This window comes from Monodelphis domestica, chromosome 2 (assembly GCF_027887165.1).
Source record: "Monodelphis domestica isolate mMonDom1 chromosome 2, mMonDom1.pri, whole genome shotgun sequence".
NCBI classification, from domain to species: Eukaryota; Metazoa; Chordata; class Mammalia; order Didelphimorphia; family Didelphidae; genus Monodelphis; species Monodelphis domestica.
The window spans coordinates 339,002,361-339,020,243 of NC_077228.1; the positions used below are offsets into that span (position 1 = coordinate 339,002,361).

Here is a 17,883-nt window from a genome sequence, read left to right on the forward strand (position 1 = left end):
AATTCCACATTCTACAGGAAACCTTTACGTTTCCCTTTTAATTCTAGTGTCTCCTCTAGGATTATTATTTCTCTTTTATTCAACATACAAATTGTTTGTACATAATTGCTTATATGTCATTTCCCCCATTAAACTGTGAGTTCCTTGAAATCAGATTATGTTTTGCTTTTCTTTGAATCCCCTGTGTTTAGCACAGTGACAAGCATGTAATAGGTGCTTAATAAATGCTTATTAATTGACTGATTGATTGAAAGTGATCAGGTTGGTGAAATGTCTGGAAGTTTAGGTTATTAAGAGAAGACTTGCAGGAAGGAGCATTAGTTTTCATCTAATTCTTAGTCATTTAAGTAAATACTATATCTCCTTGTGACTTGAATTAAAGAGATTTTTAAAAATAGAGCAATGTGTAGCTTAGAGTGACTGTTGAAATGTACTTTCACTATGACAACTTTTTAATGATAGCTTACCCCAAATCAGCCACTGTCAAAAAAAAAAAAAAAGCAGCTCAGCTCCTATATCCTGTGCTTCCTATATCCAAGTCTAATCCTCATTAAAATTCTTCATGGGAACTAGAGCAACACACAATCATTGTATTAGAGAAAGTGCTGATGCTATGGTAATTTTTTTTTTCTTCCCACAAGTCTATCCTACTCTCCTTAAGTATTTGCTCTGATTCAGATTCCTTATCTATTACAAGCCTTTCCCCTCTCTTTGTCATTATTCAAGGTTATGTATAAAGGTATTTTTTTTCCTATAGAAAATTATTTGAATTTTGGCATTCAGTGGACATGTCATACTATTCTATTCACTTTCTGTCCGAGTTTCCATCTGTAATTGATGATGGAATACATGATAGTATATTGCTTTTGTATGCTCTCTAGAATTTCAATAAGTCCCGCTGTGACTCTCCCCTTCTTTACCCTTCCCTGCTCATACAACCCAATAACTGAAATGACCTTCAGTATGAACAGTGGATTTGCAAGTTTCTTTTCCATTGATGATCTTGCTTTATGCTCTTATTAATTGCTAACAGTTTAGAACTTTTCTAATAATGGGATCTAAGACAAGGTTGAGATTAGGGTTAAAAAAGGAACTGAAATTTTCCCACAAATTATGTAGTTCTGGCACAATCTCTCTTCTCTGATGCCTCCTCTCTGTGCCCTACAATTGCCACTTTGCAAGAACTGAAGGTAAATATAGGGAGGGCAAGAGATTCTTGGGAGAAGTGCCCTGGAAAGGTTAGCCTTCAAGTTCCTTACCTATAATTCTGCATTTGGCATTATTGGCCATGCCTTATTCTTGAATCTCTCAGTTCCCTTGCTTTCAGTGTATTCTGTCATTCTCTTCCTTTCTGTTTCTGTCTCCTGCACTAGCTCCTTTTCTTGAACCTGCCTGCTAATGTAAATCTTCTCCAAGGTCCTGTCTCTATCCCCTTTCTCTCTGATGCTTTTTCATCCACTTCCATTGATTCATGTATCATCTCTCTGTGAATAACTCCCCAATTTTTATCTTCTTTGAGCTCCAGAACTGTAATTTCCAGTTACCTGCCAGACATTTACACTTGAATGTCCTAAAAGCAGCTGAAATTTAACAAGTCCAAAGCTAAATTGACCATCTTCTCTCCAACACTAACTCCTCTTCTTGCCTTCCATATTCCTATTAGTAGTGTCAATATTTTGAGTTACCCAGACTGAAAACCAAAGTTATATTTGACATTTTCTTCCTTGCTCTCCAATATTCAACTAGTTACCAGGTTCCATAGATTCTCTAGGAATTAAATATGACTGATTTCTTTTTTCTTTTTGAGATTAGGTTATTTAAATTCTATATTTTATTTTGATAATCTGGATATTTCATGTTTTTGTAGACATCAATCCATTTCATTTTTTCATTAATTTTGTTGGCATTTAAGTGAACAAAATAGTTTCTAATAATTTCCCTTATTTGCCCATAGACAAATTGCTTAATCTTTCTGAAGGCCTTTTTTTTCTGGCAAAGTACTAGTCCCTGATTCTTCTTGATGTTGTAAGCATCAAACAAGATAAAGTGCATATATAGCATATTGTAAACCCCATCTATATAAATTATATAACAGTTAGGCTCTGTTCTGAACCTTCATGACACTCCATTTGTACCTCTGCAATAGTATAGTCTGTACCACGATAGTTTGTGTACCATACTAGACTGGAAGTTCTTTGGGGGTTAGGATTATATCTTTTTCATCTTAGTATTCCAAAGTACCTAACTCATGGTAGATATTGAATAAATACTGTGGTATTACCTGTATTGACCTGAGAGAACAAAGGAATCCTCAGTTTTATCAGGAGTTCTTTGATCTTGTGTAGACTCAGAAATCTTACTATTTTTTGGTTCTTATCCTTGACCATCCTTCTTTTCTAGATCCTCAGGTCCATCATTATCCTTTAGGGTCACTGAATATGAAGTACTGAATGAACAGGGGAAAGGTAGCAGGGAGGGGTTGGGGGACAGGAGTTATGGCAACATGGTGAACATGATCTCCAAGTTTCTTTTTCCTTTTTCTTGCTCTCAGAACTCTTTTACTTGGATTTTCACATTCTACTGTCTAAATAGCTTACTTATTAATATAGTTAAAAATGAGAATTTATAATATAACTGCCCCCCCATTTTTTTGGTCTTATGCTATTGATTTCTTCCTTTTTACTTAGCATAGCCTTGCATTACCACTTTCCATCTGATAAGTCCCATGTGTTGTCATCTATCCCTTGTTGTCAAACTTTTCTAAGAGGTAGTGAGTCACAACGGATAAAGAATCAGTCTTTTCAAACAAGGGAGAAGAAATAGGATGGCTTGGTTTCAATTCTGCATCTGAAATTATTTGTATGAGATTTTTGTCTCATACATATTTATATGAGTTATTTAAGCTCTCAGTGGCCCAGGTTACTTTCTAAGACTATAAGTCATAAAGCATTTGCTGATGGAAAGAGTTCCTATCCCCAGAGTTTCCATAGTTGTAATTCCTTACACTGATGAAAGAACAGGTCTGGGCTATACTTTTCCAGCTTCTAGTACTTACTGTACTGTTTAAGCAAACTTAAATTTAATGACCTTTGCATTATGTGGTCAAATTCTTGCTCATAAACTGCATATTGGAATGTGACATCTTACCTCATGGTATTTATAGTGTTAGATTGTGGTTAGCATTAACAACAAAATCATGCAATTGGAGGACCATGGATTTAGAAGTGGAAAGGATGAAGGAGGTCATTTAGATTGATTCCAATTTAGGGATGAGAAAATGAGGCAAACTGAATGGCTGAAGGCAACACAATGGCTAGGTCAAGATTTGAACCTACATATTCTAATTCTAGTTGCAGTTGGGTGGCACAGAGAATAGACTGCTGGTGCTCGAGTCAGGAAGACTCTTCTTCCTGTGTTCAAATCTGGCTTCAGACACTGGCTGTATGACTCCGGGTAAGCCACTTAATCCTGTTTACCTCCATTTCTTCATCTGTAAAATGAGCTAGAGAAGGAAATGACAAACCACTCCAGTATTTTTACCAAGAAAATCCCAAATGGGGTTACAAAGAGTCAGACATGACCAAAAACAACTGAACAGCACCAACATTCTGACTCCACATCCAGCAGGATAACATGCCCTGCCCATAAAACCTCCCTGTGGGTTCCACAAAGGAGAATACCACAGTTGGAATGAAAAGCCATAAAGTTTTGATGATCTATCATTCCTTCTGTGCACGTGGAACTATTAAAAAATAATATTTTAAAAAAGATTAATTTTGAATCAGTCAGGGGGACTTGATGGTTGCTGTGTTCATCCCGCTTCCTTTGATTGGCCCATTTTTTTATCTTTATCCTTTTCATTTCGTTAAGCCCAGGTTTCCTTTCTTTTCCTAAATCTTTTGTGTTACAGTTCTAAGAGCCCCATCCACAATGCTTATACTCTAGTAGCTGAAGAAGCATAATTAATGGAATCATTTACAGTTTTCCTTGTTTCCCAACATGTTATGTGGCCACTGGGAACCCTTTCTCTTTCATCTTTTCCTTAGATTCTGACCATCAACTAGCACTTCTTGAGTTGTAGGTCTTAGCCCTATGATTTGCATCCTGATGAGGGTTTCAGTGATTCAGCAGATGAATTAGCAATGCATAAAGACCCCTTCAGAGAGGTTTAGTAGCAGCCAGCTCATTTCTGGTCTTAAAGGTCCTACTATCTATGCTCTCCTTGCTGGCTCTTTCTTTTCCCCTACACCCCACTCCCCAACTTAGCCCCTAACACAGGACTCTAATGTTGCGTTTAAGCCATACGTGGTTTCCAAGAACGCTATCTGACTACCTCTTGTTCCAGTATAATTTTTAGTTTTTCTCCCTCCAGTGCCATATCCATCATTCATTATCCCTAATAGCTTCAGCTGAGTTGGGCCTTTCATTTTTCTTACTTTTTCCCAGGAGGTCTCTGGAAGTGTTCATTTTCCCAATTAAGGTCATCCATTTCTAGAAACAGGATTCTAGTAATGATATACCTTTGTGCCATCTTTAGCCAGTCATTGTTTATTTCTTAATGAATGATAACATCTAGAAGTAGCTTGGTTTGGTTTCCTTTTTGTGCTGAATGGGAAATTTTCCTAACTGTGCTATTCAAGCAAAGTCTAAATTTAATGACCTTTGTTTTATGTGGTAAAACTATTGCTTGTAGAGTGTATATACAAGAAAATAAGTTCAAGGAAGTAGGATCATAGACTTGAAGTTAAAAAGGAACTTTTGAAGTGCCCTTTTAGACCTCACTCTAATTTTAGAGGTAATAGGATCACACATGAAGTGTTAGAAGGGACCTTAGAAGCCATCTAAATCAAATCCTCATTTTCCAGATGAAGAAATTCAGACCCATGGAGGCTGACTTAAATTAAATTTATTTAGGTATTAAGTGGAGTCAGAAAGACTCATTTCCATGAGTTCAAATCTGGCCTCAGACACATTAGCTATATGACTTATTAGCTATATGTTGTTTGCCTTTATTTCCCCATCTGCAAAATGAGCTGGAGAAGCAAAAACCACTCTAGTATCTCTGCCAAGAAAACCCCAAATAGTGTCACAGAGAGATAACTCGATTGAAAAATGACTTGACAACTGGCAAGTGGCCAGTCAGTATTGAAAGGTAGTTCCTCAGACTCCCAAACTAGCACCTTTTGTACTATGCAGTACATTACTGTTTTTCTAGTGCTTTAAAATTATTTTAAGTCAAAAAAGTGTGAATATCCCACCGATAGAATTGAGGTGTAGTGAAAATGGTACTAGATTAGAAATCAGAGTATATAGCTTCAAATTTCATTTCTGCCACTTACCACCCTTATAAACTTGGATAAGTGAAATCATTTAACTCAGCTGAACCTCAGTTTCCCAATCAGTAAAAGGAGAAAGTTGGACAAGATGTTCTTTGTCACTCTGTCACTCTAGCTCCTACAATATATGATTCCAGTTCAGTGATTCAGAAGATAAAATTTCAGAGCATAGAAATTGCCCCAATAAGCTGCAGTTATTACAAATTAAATATAAAATAAAGCAAATAAAATTGCCTTCCGTTCTTGCACCTTCTAAACTTCCAAGACAACATTTCTTATTGTCTGAATTTGCTCAGTAATCTCTTAAGGAAGTTATCTCTTAATGATCTGGAACTATAATGAATCTTAATTTTTTTTTTTTTAGTTTTTGAAAGGTGTAGTCAATGGGCTTTCTTTCGGGAATCCCTTAGTGCCCTCTAGTGGTCTCTGCTTAAACTACAAGTAGTCCTCTAGCAACCACCTTCCACCTCGGTACGTTTCGGCATTTGGGAGGTGGGAGTGGGGGAGGCTCTAAGGTGCCCTCGGGTGCCAAAGGTGGGGTTGGGGATGGGGGAGAATTGTTTTTGAAAAAAAAAAAACATGTGGCTTAGTTTTCTTAAATTAATAAAAGCTGTGAACCTCTGGAGTCACACGCGCATAAAGCCGGAAAAGCCGCGAGATCATTTTGTTCATCCTTCTGTCCCTAGGCAGGATTTCTCCTACGACTTCGCAGATGCTATATTTACGACTCTCTTACTAGAAATTTCCACAGACGAAATCACGCAGTGGGACTCGAGTGCAGAACAAGGTAAGAAAGAAATGACTAAATATATTCAAATACTGTGAATTTTGAAAGGGTTTCAAGTCGCTGTTAAACACTATTAAGCATCAAATATTTATTGACTGTTTTATATATGCACGGCATTATAGTGGATGTTAAATCTTTCCTCCCCTTTTCTGGCGAGCTAGTTATATGTTCTCCAAAGATTCAGCTGCTGAGAGCACCGCCCCTCTATGCGGTCCAGGGTATCACAATCTGTGGAGAAAGAGCTCTGCAGTGCAGGGCACCTGAGGGATGGTTTTGAATTTTGCCAGCTCTATTTCGAGGCCAGGGAAAGTCCTACAAGGGGATATTTCAGCACCTGCTGAGCTGACCATATGACCCTCCTACCCTTTCACCAGAAACTGCCCTGCCCCCAGTTGCCTGTAGAATTCAGGCATTTAGTCCAGAAGGTTCTTGCAAGGTCGATCCTCTGAGCTGGAAGCGCTCTCCAAGCCTCCCTCATGCTGCTTCTTACCCCACTCCACCTCCACCCTGCTCAGTTACACTGTCCCTCCTCTGCCATCAATAAATGTGCCCTCAAGGTGTAACTGTGCCAGAGCTGACTCACTTTAAGAAATGAATTGTCCCAGGAGCACACTTTCTACTGTCACAGAAGCTGCCTCAGGGCTTCAGCCTGATCCCAGGTCATCTATCTCTCTATATGAAAAATAGGAGGTCTAGTTAGGAATACAGATTTATTACTGGAAGGGGTTAGAGAGCCAGTCACTAGGTTTTTTCAGATGAAGACACTGAGGACTTTAAAGGCTAAGTGGCTATTGCAAGGTCACACAGGTAAGAGCCACCACCTGAACCTGGATCCTCAGACACCAAATCCAATGTTCTCTCTGCAGTGTACACAATGCTTCAGAGTGGTGCAGTTCACTTCAGGGGTGTTTTAGGAATAAAATGTTTTCTTGCTGTTGTTAAGGTCCCTTTAACTTAATTTTCTTTTTATTTCATACACTCACTTTAATGAATCCATGTTCCACATTTGAGGAGAATCAGGGGAAAAGAAAAAGTGACAAAGATGAATGAAAAATGGAGGCAGTGGCAATGAAAATCTTGAATAATCTGCTGCAATTGTAGTTGGCCACAATCTGGAAAAACAATGGTTTGAGTGATAGCTAAGAAACATTACTCTGAATGACTTACATGAGATCCTGGTTGTAGGATAGAGTGAATCAATAGGCCCAGGACTTTAAAACAGTTTCTTCACTGACTGAATACAGGAATGACTAATGGATCATGGGATTAAGGGGACAGCTTTCTCTCATAGATAAAGGGCAAGACCTTCTTGATTCAATACTTTGAGTGTCAAGGAGAAAAGCTTTCTATTTGCTTAGGACAGCCAGGCTCCCTCTGTAAATTTATGCTTATATATGTACATGTTTTCTTTCCCAATAAAATATGAGCTTCTTAAGAACAGAGATAGTTTCATGTTATTTTTGTCTTCATAACCCTGGCACCCAGAAGAGTGCTTGGCTCATAGCAGATTGATTGAAGTCATTATTGATATTGCAATAGAGAGAGGTATTACTTCATCCTAGGAGGTAGAGCTAAGGGGATTCATGATTAAACATGTACAAAATTTGACTGAAGTGTCAGACATGACTTCTGTAGTAGAGCCCTTGGTCTTGATTCTTGTCTTTTATTTCCTTCTAAGGTTTGTGACAAGAGCTGTAGTTCCCAACTTCTTCTTCCTCTTGATAGAAAGCAGTACATATCTCTTGTCTTTGTTCTCACTGTTCCTTTGCTTACATCCTTCATTTCTCCCAGGTTGAGCAAAGGAACAGAGGCTTGCCCACTCCCCTCAGATTCTCTCTCTCTCTCTCTCTCTCTCTCTCTCTCTCTCTCTCTCTCTCTCTCTCTCTCTCTCTCTCTCTCTCTCCCCTTTTCCTTCTCCCCTTTTCCTTCTTCCTCATCTTTCTTCCATCCTTTCTTTCCTATCAAGTGTCTCACTGGGATTAGAACAGATATCAAATTTAATTCATTGCAATCCTCTTTGTAGCAATAATTATATGCCTTTTATTTCTAAGAATATTATCTATTTTTATTATGTAGAAATTATTCTCTTACCTTACTTATCTAATCAGTTGCTAAATCTTGCCAAGTTTTCCCTCTAAAACATCTCACCCACCTGACCCCATTTTCTACTTATACAGCTCTCATCATCTCTCATTAATCTATTGCATTGACCTCCTAATTAGACTCCTTGACTCAAGTCTTTCCTTACTTTAATCCATTGTCCACTCAGTTAATAAAGTGATTTACCTTAAGCACAAATCTGATCATGTTATCCCTACATTCGATGAATTTCAGTGACATTCTCTTGCCTCTAGGATAACATATTAACCCCTCCTTTAAGATTTTAACGTTCCTCACATATGAGATTCCAGCTCCCATCTTTGATTTTGTTCTGGTCATTACTCATGCATGAAATGCCTTATTTCTGCTTTTAGAATCCTTTAGTCTGTAATTCAAGAAATACCATCTACAAAAAGCCTTTCTTGATTCTCCCAATTGCTAGTGCCTTCTCTCCTACCTTTATACATGCACGGTGTCTTTCCCCAATACAATGTAAGCTTCTTGAAAGCAGGTATTCTTTTGTTCTTTCTTTTTGTCTTTGTGTCTCTAGCATCTAACAAAATACCTGGCATATAGTAGATGGATTATAGTCCTTATTGATAGATTTGTGAGTTTTTAAGTTAATGGTTCCCTCTTGGTAGTTAGGTATTCAATTTATACTGGATTTGTAGGTTCATTCCTGAGTTAAGAATTTCCCTTCAATATTCATATGCCCATGCAATATCTCTTTCTAGAGCAAAACTATGAACTTTTGGGGGATGGGGTGGGGTGGAGATGTTCTGCAAGCAAACTGAAACCAAAGTTAAAAGACCTTTGCAACAGGAGTCCTTCCACTACAACAGATTTTGAGGAAGGCAGCTGACTTAATAGCTTGTAGAAATGGAGGGATACATTTCTCTTCTCTTCCCTCCATCATTTTAACAAAAGCCTTCATTGGTTATTCAACACCTAAGTTGGGCTTTCAAAAAAAAAAAAAGAACCACTCATAGAAATAAGGAATTATATCTACAAGGTCATGGAGGCAACAGAAAGCAACATGAGATCAAGGAACAGCTGGGCATACAGAACTTTTGCCTTGGATCATTGTATTTATGAGAGTGGTTAAATCTTTCCCAGTGGATCATCATTATAATATTTAAGCCACCCTTTCAATAATCCCCTCAATACTCAATCTATAAATGTCTACTATATGCCAGGCACCAAGCTTGGCATTGAGGATGCAATGAAATTAAACAGTCCCTGTCCTTAAGGAGGAAACATTCTGCTTAACCCTAAGAAAAATTTAGAAAATTATGAGTTTTTAAAGCCTTAAATCTATATCTAGTCTCCTAAATATCACTTTTTCAGTTTTAATAATCATTTGGGAAAAGCCATTTTAATTCTTCCTTTGTCACCTTACAAGTACAGCTTATAATCAAAGCAAATAGAAGTAGCCTTAGGTCCTTCTCTTTTGTTCATGGCATTTGCATTCCCTTAGATCACCTATGGTTTAGTAATTACAGACACTTTAGGTGGCATTTTATGGCATTCATAATGGAAAGGAGCTCCTTACTGCTCAGTAGTCAGTTTTCTCTTTCAATGAGCAAACAGAGGTAGATTCATGTATTATCTCCTCCCAGCTTCTCATTGTACTCTTTTGTTTGATAAGGGCTTTCTTTTGGGGGGGGGGGTCATTATATTTGATTTAAGATCTGGGCTTTAATCAGTGAGCCAGTCATTCAAAAAGTATTTATAATGTACTGCCCATGTGCAAGGTCCAGTAAGCCAGACCTTGGAGATACGAAGACAATAAAACAAAGTAATTTTTACCTTCAAGGAGCTAGATTCTAATGAAAAGACATTAAGTATATATACAATTAAGTACAAAACATGTCCAAAAGAATATAGCTACAAAGTAATTTCTTAGGGGAAAAGGCATTCACAACTGGGGATAGAAGACAGGATTAAGGAAAGCTTCCCATAGGAGGAAGAACTTGAATTCAGCTCTGAAGGCTGCTGGATATTCTTTGAGGTTGGATGGAGTGAGGAGGTTGAGTTTTCCAAATATGGGGGGCACCATTGCATAAGGTACATATAAGAGGTGGACTATGATATATATGGTGTCATAATACACCAATCCTGGGAACAATTTCTCATGCAGTATTGACAGGTTGCATAGTCTGAAGATTCTCATACTTAAGGATTCTTAATGACCTCAGTGATTGATTCCTTTTCTTGTTCTTCCCTCTCCCAATATGGAAGAATCAGCCTTGGCTCTAGTATAAAAAGTAGGGTGCTAATCTAATACCCTTCCTTTTATTGCCCTTGCTTCCTCATCTATACCTTTTAGATGTTTCCAGTTAAGCCCCGTGGCACTTTTTAAAAAACAAAACCTATGATTTCATTCATATAGGAAATTCCTTTTTACCAGTGTAGATAGATCCAGATCTGCTCATCTATTTATAGTCTAAAAAAGTTGTTCAGGGGTTACTTAAAAATTAAAGTATTTTTTGAGGTTTACACAGCAGGTATGTGTCACATCTCAATATATGTGTCACATCTCAATATAATTCAACAGGTTGTCCATCTAACTGCATGCTTTATCCTAGCTAATATATGGTTTCATTGTGTGTGTGTGTGTGTGTGTGTGTGTGTGTGTGTGTGTATGTATGTGTATGTATATTTATGAGGGAAATTGGAAGAGGCTTTGTAGTGTATTGGGTCTCCATATTATTAGTGTGATGTCATCTCCAAAGAGCAATGTTTGGGAAATCATCAATAGGGATCACCTTGAATTAGGTTCTCTACAGTTCATCTTGTGTGGAATTGTACTTAGCATAGTTCCTAGCATATAGTAGGCATTTAGTAAATGCTTTTTTACGTGACTAGAATAAACATTCTCATTTTATACCTATCTTCTGATCCATACTTTGTAAAGAATTTAACAATGTTTTTTCTACATCTGTCTTAGAGCTTTATATAATGTTAGTGTATGTCTGGTAGTAGTGGGGTGTGGAGTGATTACATGTTGCACAAGTAAGCAGGACTAGTCACTTCTTGGTCTCACTCTTTGGTCTCATTCTTCCCAGATACTGTCAGCTTCTCTTTTCTGGAGGAATGATTTTCCTTTCAAACCAATAGAAGTAAACAATGGAAAAAGAAATGGCCAACTCCCCAGTGGCAGCCAGCTCATCATAGCTTCCCTCAACCAAACTCTGAGGTCATTTACCTACAAAGATCCAGGTTTTAAGTTTTTCTCTTTGCTCTTTTGCTCTGGGAAGTTGTAAAAAAAAGTTTTTTTCAATCTCTTTATATAACATAAGCCTCTAGTCAAAGAAAATTTGTCCTGGCAAAATTTTGAAGTAATAAATTTTGTCCTGCTTCAGTTTTGGGATGAGAAAGAGTCCCCCAAATATACTAAACAACAATACAACAGTTAATCATGTTTTTCATACTTAAAAGACAGTAAACAGAAAGGTAAACATACTCTTAGGAAAGGGGAGAATTTCAGGGAATAAGCATCTAATATTATAGTGGTGAGAGCAAGCGAAAAGGGAAAAAGAAAATTGCAGAAATCATCAACCAGGCTTGCATATTACTGGGGTAATATGGAGCTGGAGTTCAGCATAGTCTCCAAATCAATACATTTCCTGATTGATTAATCTGCATAGTTCCATTCCTGGAGTCTGAAGCTGAGGATCTCATGGCTGATGTCTCCTTCACAGCTTCCTTTCTCTCAGGTCCCAGAATGATCCTCAATCATAGCAGCTTGCTTTCCATGCTCTGCCCTGATGTGGCATACTCATTCAGCACATATGATATCAAAGTTTCCCACTATTGATTGAAATACTCTTATCAGCCCTTAGGATGGGAGGGGATGGCTTGTCAGTCATTGTCTAGATATTGGGAACCCATGGAGTCAAGAGAGCTTCTAGAGCAAGAAATAGAATGACTGAATGATTTTGTCATGACCAGCAAAGAATCCATTTCTAGTATTCAATATTCTAATATCAATTTCCTTGGAAATGCCAAACTTATGTATGAGAGACATCTTGTCCAACATCAGAGTTTCTCTTGTAATCCATTGTTGGGATGAAGAGGGCTTCACAGAAAGATTAGCTGAGTTAGTAAATGTTAGAAGCAATAGACCCTTTTATTTTCTATGGTTCAAGGAAAAGCCAAAGAGCAGGAGTGCATAGAAAGCAGCTTTGGAGTCAGGAGGAACTAGATTCAAGCTCTTTCTGTGACACATACCTGCTGTGTAAACCTCAAAAAATACTTTAATTTTAAAGTAACCCCTGAACAACTTTTTAGACTATAAATAGATGAGCAGATCTGGATCTACACTGGTAAAAAGGAATTTCCTATATGAATGAAATCATAGGTTTTGTTTTTTAAAAAGTGCCACGGGGCTTAACTGGAAACATCTAAAAGGTATAGATGAGGAAGCAAGGGCAATAAAAGGAAGGGTATTAGATTAGCACCCTACTTTTTATACTAGAGCCAAGGCTGATTCTTCCATATTGGGAGAGGGAAGAACAAGAAAAGGAATCAATCACTGAGGTCATTAAGAATCCTTAAGTATGAGGATTACTGCATGAGAAATTGTTCCCAGGATTGGTGTACTATGACACCAAGCTTTCATTATGACTCCAAGATCTATGCACTCCATTCATAAATGCAGCCCCAATATTTTATAGGGAGGGCAGGGGATCAGCACAGCAGGTCTTTTACTTCTGATGTGACAGGCAGGATGGAACAAATAGACTAAGAAACTGGAATTTAGAAGGCTTCAGATATAGAAGAATAAATTAAGGAGTAGTTGATAATGAATTTAGTGATTTATTTTTAAATTATTATTAATTTGTTTGTTGGCTATATAAAAATTTAGGTATCTCCTTCACTCCTCTCCCCACATCAGAGATGATGTCACTTGACCAAAAAAAAATATATATATATATATAAACTATGTCTTTTGTGTTTCTATTTATCAGTTCTTTCTCTGGAGACAGACATTCACAAGTTACTTTTAAAATATTAGTTCTGTTGTTGAGAATAATACTTTCTTGATTCTCCTTGTTTTGATTTTCATAATTTCACATAGGTCTTTCAATATTTTTTTTAAAATTTACCTGCTCATAATTTCTTACAGAATAGCAGTATTCCATCACCATCATATGTCACAACTTGTTCAGCCACTCCCCAATTGATGGACATCCCCTCAATTTCCAGTTCTTTGCTGTTACAAAGAGAGCTGCTATAAATATTTTAGAACCTATAGGTTCTTTACCTTTTTCAGTGATCTACTTGGGAATCAGATCCCGTAGTGGCATTGCTGAGTCTGAGGGTATACATGGTTTTATAGTCTGGGCATAAATCCAGACTACCACAAGCATTTATTTTAAAAATATTTTATTTTTCACAATTTACATGTAAAAACAATTTTTAACATTTGTTAAAAAATTTTTTGAGTTCCAAATTCTCTCCTTCACTCTCTTTTGTCTCCCAATTTAGGAGGCAAGCAATTTGATGTAGGTTTTACATGTGCAGTCATGAAAACATTTCCATATTAGTCATGTTGTTAAAAAACCCACAAAAATAAAGTAAAAACCCTTATGCTTCCTTCTACATTCAGACTCCATCAGTTCTTTCTCTGGAAGCAAACAACATTGTTCATTATAAAGTTGGCAAGCATGTATTAAGTGCCTACTATGTGTCAGAAACTATGGTAAATTCTGGAAGGTTTAAGGGTGTAAGAGAAGCAGTGTTCTAGAAAAAGTCTCCAGGCAAGAGGCACATGGTTGGTTAAGACGTAGACATATTATAGAATAAAGAACAATGAAACCTGAAAAACCAGAGTTCTTTCTGAACAACTACTATCTTATTTAATTTTTTCAGGTCAAATGCTTTTAAAAATCAGAAATGAAATTTTTGACAATAGCTTTAATTCTCCCAAATATTTGTAAAGCCCAGCACCTGGCACATAATAGGTGCTTAATAAATGTTTATTTTCCTTCCCCTTATACCTTTCAGTCAATTGTGCAACCACAAATATCTGACCTGCTATAGAAAGTCATTTTCAAAGCCTGTCCATCTTCTCATATAATAAGGAACATGTTGTGTTAGAGCTACTTTCCAAATAAACTGCAAACCATCTATTGAGCACAAGCTCCAAGGTGTTCATTCAAATTCCCACTATACTGATGAGTTGGGTCCCCAAATATTGGTTACTAGATCCTTCTTGGGGTTTTAAGGGTAGCCCTAATGGATAGAAGAGTGGTTTTTCTAATACTATATAGCTCGTGAGCCCCAATGATATACTTCCTGTCATGGTTATAAGTTGATTATCAATTAGATAGCTGGATTTAATTATCTTTTAGAAGGGAATATTTACTGAGGCAGTAGAGTAAAAAGAGTTAGTATAAAACATCCCTTCAAAGTCTATGATGTACTTTCCCATCAGTATATATAGAGTTGAGGGGAAAGTGTACTCAAGATTAGAGAGTACATGTAGCAAAGGAATCTCTCACAGATTCTCTTTGCTGCAGACTTTTCCTCCCCTTGTTGGAAGACTCAAGAAGTTCCCCTTAGGCACAGTGTAACTTCTTTACTGAATGCCTTATGGAACCAAGAATCTGCCTTCCTGCCTCATGCTGTCTCATTTTGGCTCCCAGTGCAGATATGCATGCCAACCATTGCTATCCTGGGAATGATGCTAGAACACTAATGGGGAAATGGGAAGTCCAAAATCATCTGGACCCTTTGATGTTCCAGAGGTCCTGCTCCAGTTTAGTTAAGTAAGGCTAAAGTTGAGGAACTTTCCCTCCCCATCTTTATTTGGTTACTCCTCAGACATTTTGCTTGAGCACTCTCTAGCTAGTTCTATTTTTGATGAATATGAACTGGCTTTATAGACAATTCTTAGAGTGTGACCAAGTTTCTCCAGTCAATCTAAATAACAACATAACTCTAGTTGCAATATAACTCTATTTGATTGAGAACTTTTCCCACAATTATTCTAAATATTTGATTGATTAACTTAAGAGACATGTTCTAACCTGTTAAGGGATCACATACTTTATTTTTTATTGAATCTGATAAATACTTTTTTTATTTAAATTTTTTATTTAATTATTTTAGAATATTTTTCCATGATTACATAATTCATGTTCTTTCCCTCCCCTCCTCTCACCCCCCTCCTATAGCCAACACACAATTCTACTGGGTTTTACTTGTGTCATTGATCAAGACCTATTTCCATATTATTAATAATTGCACTAGGGTGAGTCTACATTCCCAGTCATATCCCTATCAAGCCATGGGTATCACATACTTTAAATGGGGTAGGGTAACATGATTTCTTTATTTAGTTGACCTCACACTTACATGTCAATGACAATCTTTTTTTGTATACCCTTTAGCCAGTCCTAAATCTATGTAACTATACTGTAATTAATATCTTTCTATCTTGTCCACAAAAGTATAAAGGCATTCTGAAGTGTAGGTTAAAAAAAACTATCTGGAGCATTTTTTGTGTAAAAATCAGAAACAAGGTTAGTATATAAGATCCATAACCCAATAAATAAATGGTGTGGCAGCCTTCAAAAAAAAAAGAAATCTAAGCTATTAACAATGATACAAAAAACCTCAAGTCACTACTAGCTAGATAAATACAAATTTTAAAAACTCTGAGGTTCCACATCATACCCATCATTGGCAAAGGTGACAAAAGAGGAAAATGACAAATTTGGTTGGGCTGGGGGAAAATAGATACATGCCAATGCACTACTATTGGAGCTGTGAAGTGATCCAGCTATTTTGGAAAATGGTTTGGAACTATCCCTCAAAAGAGTGAAGTGAGAACTAGGAGAAGATTAAAGATGGAACATTCCATTTAGCTCTTGCTAGAGAGATAATGGAAACAAAATTCACACACAAAAAAATCTTACATACATTTTTGGACATGGCAGATGTGAGAACTTGTCTTGCTAAACTATGAATTAAAATGATTTCTTTCCTTTCTTCTTCCCTCCCTCCTTCTCTCCCTCCTTTCTCTCTCTCTCTCTCTCTCTTTTTTTAAACCTTACCTTCTGTCTTGGAGTCAATACTGTGTATTGGTTCCAAGACAGAAGAGTGGTAAGGGCTAGGCAATGGGGGTCAAGTGACTTGCCCAGGGTCACACAGCTGGGAAGTGTCTGAGGCCAAATTTGAACCTAGGACCTCCCATCTCTAGACCTGGCTCTCAATCCACTGAGCCACCCAGCTGCCCCCCCTTTCTCTCTTTCTTAAAATACATTAAGTAAAAACATTTTAAAAGAAATGAGGTTAATCTGGCAAATCTTATCTTAACGATAATCATAACAACAAGCATAGGATTTTAATGTAAAGTGTTATGGGGCAGGTAGGTGGCAGAGTGTATATAGAGTTTAGGGCTTACAATTAGGAAGACATATCTTCCTGAGTTTAAATCTGCCTGCAGATATTCACTGGCTATGTGACCCTAAGCAAGTCACTTAATCTTGTGTGTCTCAGTTTCCTCATCTGTAAAATGAGCTAAAGAAGGAAAGGAAAAACCACTCTAGTATCTTTGTCAAGAAAACCTCAAATAGGAAGAACTGCAGAAATAGAAACAGAAGAAAAACAACTGCTTGATCACATGAGTCAATGGGGATATGATTGGGGATTTAGCCTCTAAATGATCACCCTAGTGCAAATATCAATAATATGGAAATAGATTTTGATCAATGACACATGTAAAACCCAGTGGAATTGCACATCATCTATGGGAGGGGTGTATGGGAAGGGGGGTGTAATAGTTAAAGGAATTGTAGAGGATTGAAGAGGTCCAGGGGATAAGGAAGGTTTTGTAACAGGGAATGGAAGAGTTGAAGGGAGAGAGGGAATATGGATGCTAGTGAGGTAAAAGGAGATGCCCCCTGCCAAGAGGCTATCTTTGAAAAATGGGGTTCCCAAGAAATGGGACAACTCTGATAGCCTGAGGGGATATCTTATTTTTAATTGATGTTGAAAATACCCCAGAGCAGGTAAACATGGACCCTCTTGAGGGACAAGCCTCCCCCCCTCTAGGTCACCCAGCAGGGGTCTAATAGTTTATGGTTGAATGGATGTCCTTAGGTTCTCCTCCCTCTACGTCCCTCTGAAATGATAGTCCTCTTATCTGACTGCAGGTTATTTAACACAAGATGAATTTAATAACAAGTTCGGTTTGGGAAGGTATCAGGGTAGAGGGAAGAGGGATTGCCCTATACTTTGACCCAGATTGGGTTTGAGTCTGTCTCAGCTTTTGAGCTGAGACCAGGCCTTGCAGGCTGGTGAAGGGTTTCTTTTATTCCTGTCTAGCTAATCTATGTTGGCTTTCTTAAATTCAAAGTCTTTAGCAGTAGACAGCAAGAGGAAGAACAGGTTCTGACCTTCAGAGCTGGTGGGCCTGTCTCTTCAGACTGATGCCCCAACAGTTCAAACCGCTCCCCTTCAATCCTTTTGTTTGATGACACGATCACAGGCATCCAGGTAGAGCACACAGTTGGGAAAAATCCAGGAATAGAGGCACTTTTATCCAGAGACAGGGAGAGAGGCTCCTTCTAGTCCGAGGGCCAGGAAAGAGAGACCTCGAGAGCAACTGTGATTTTCCCAGACTCCCCTCCCCCCCAACCAACTGTC

The 17,883-nt window shown here is 37.7% G+C and overlaps 1 long non-coding RNA gene across 1 annotated transcript in view; it reads left to right on the forward strand.

Annotated features, from left to right (window-relative positions):
* Nucleotides 1-5,928: 5,928 nt before the first annotated feature.
* The window catches only part of LOC103104483 (uncharacterized), a 52,258-nt gene continuing 40,303 nt past the window's right edge, over nucleotides 5,929-17,883 (forward strand). The window contains exon 1 of the long non-coding RNA XR_008916610.1: nucleotides 5,929-6,123. This is a non-coding gene — a long non-coding RNA (uncharacterized LOC103104483). The remainder of the gene's footprint in view (nucleotides 6,124-17,883) is intronic.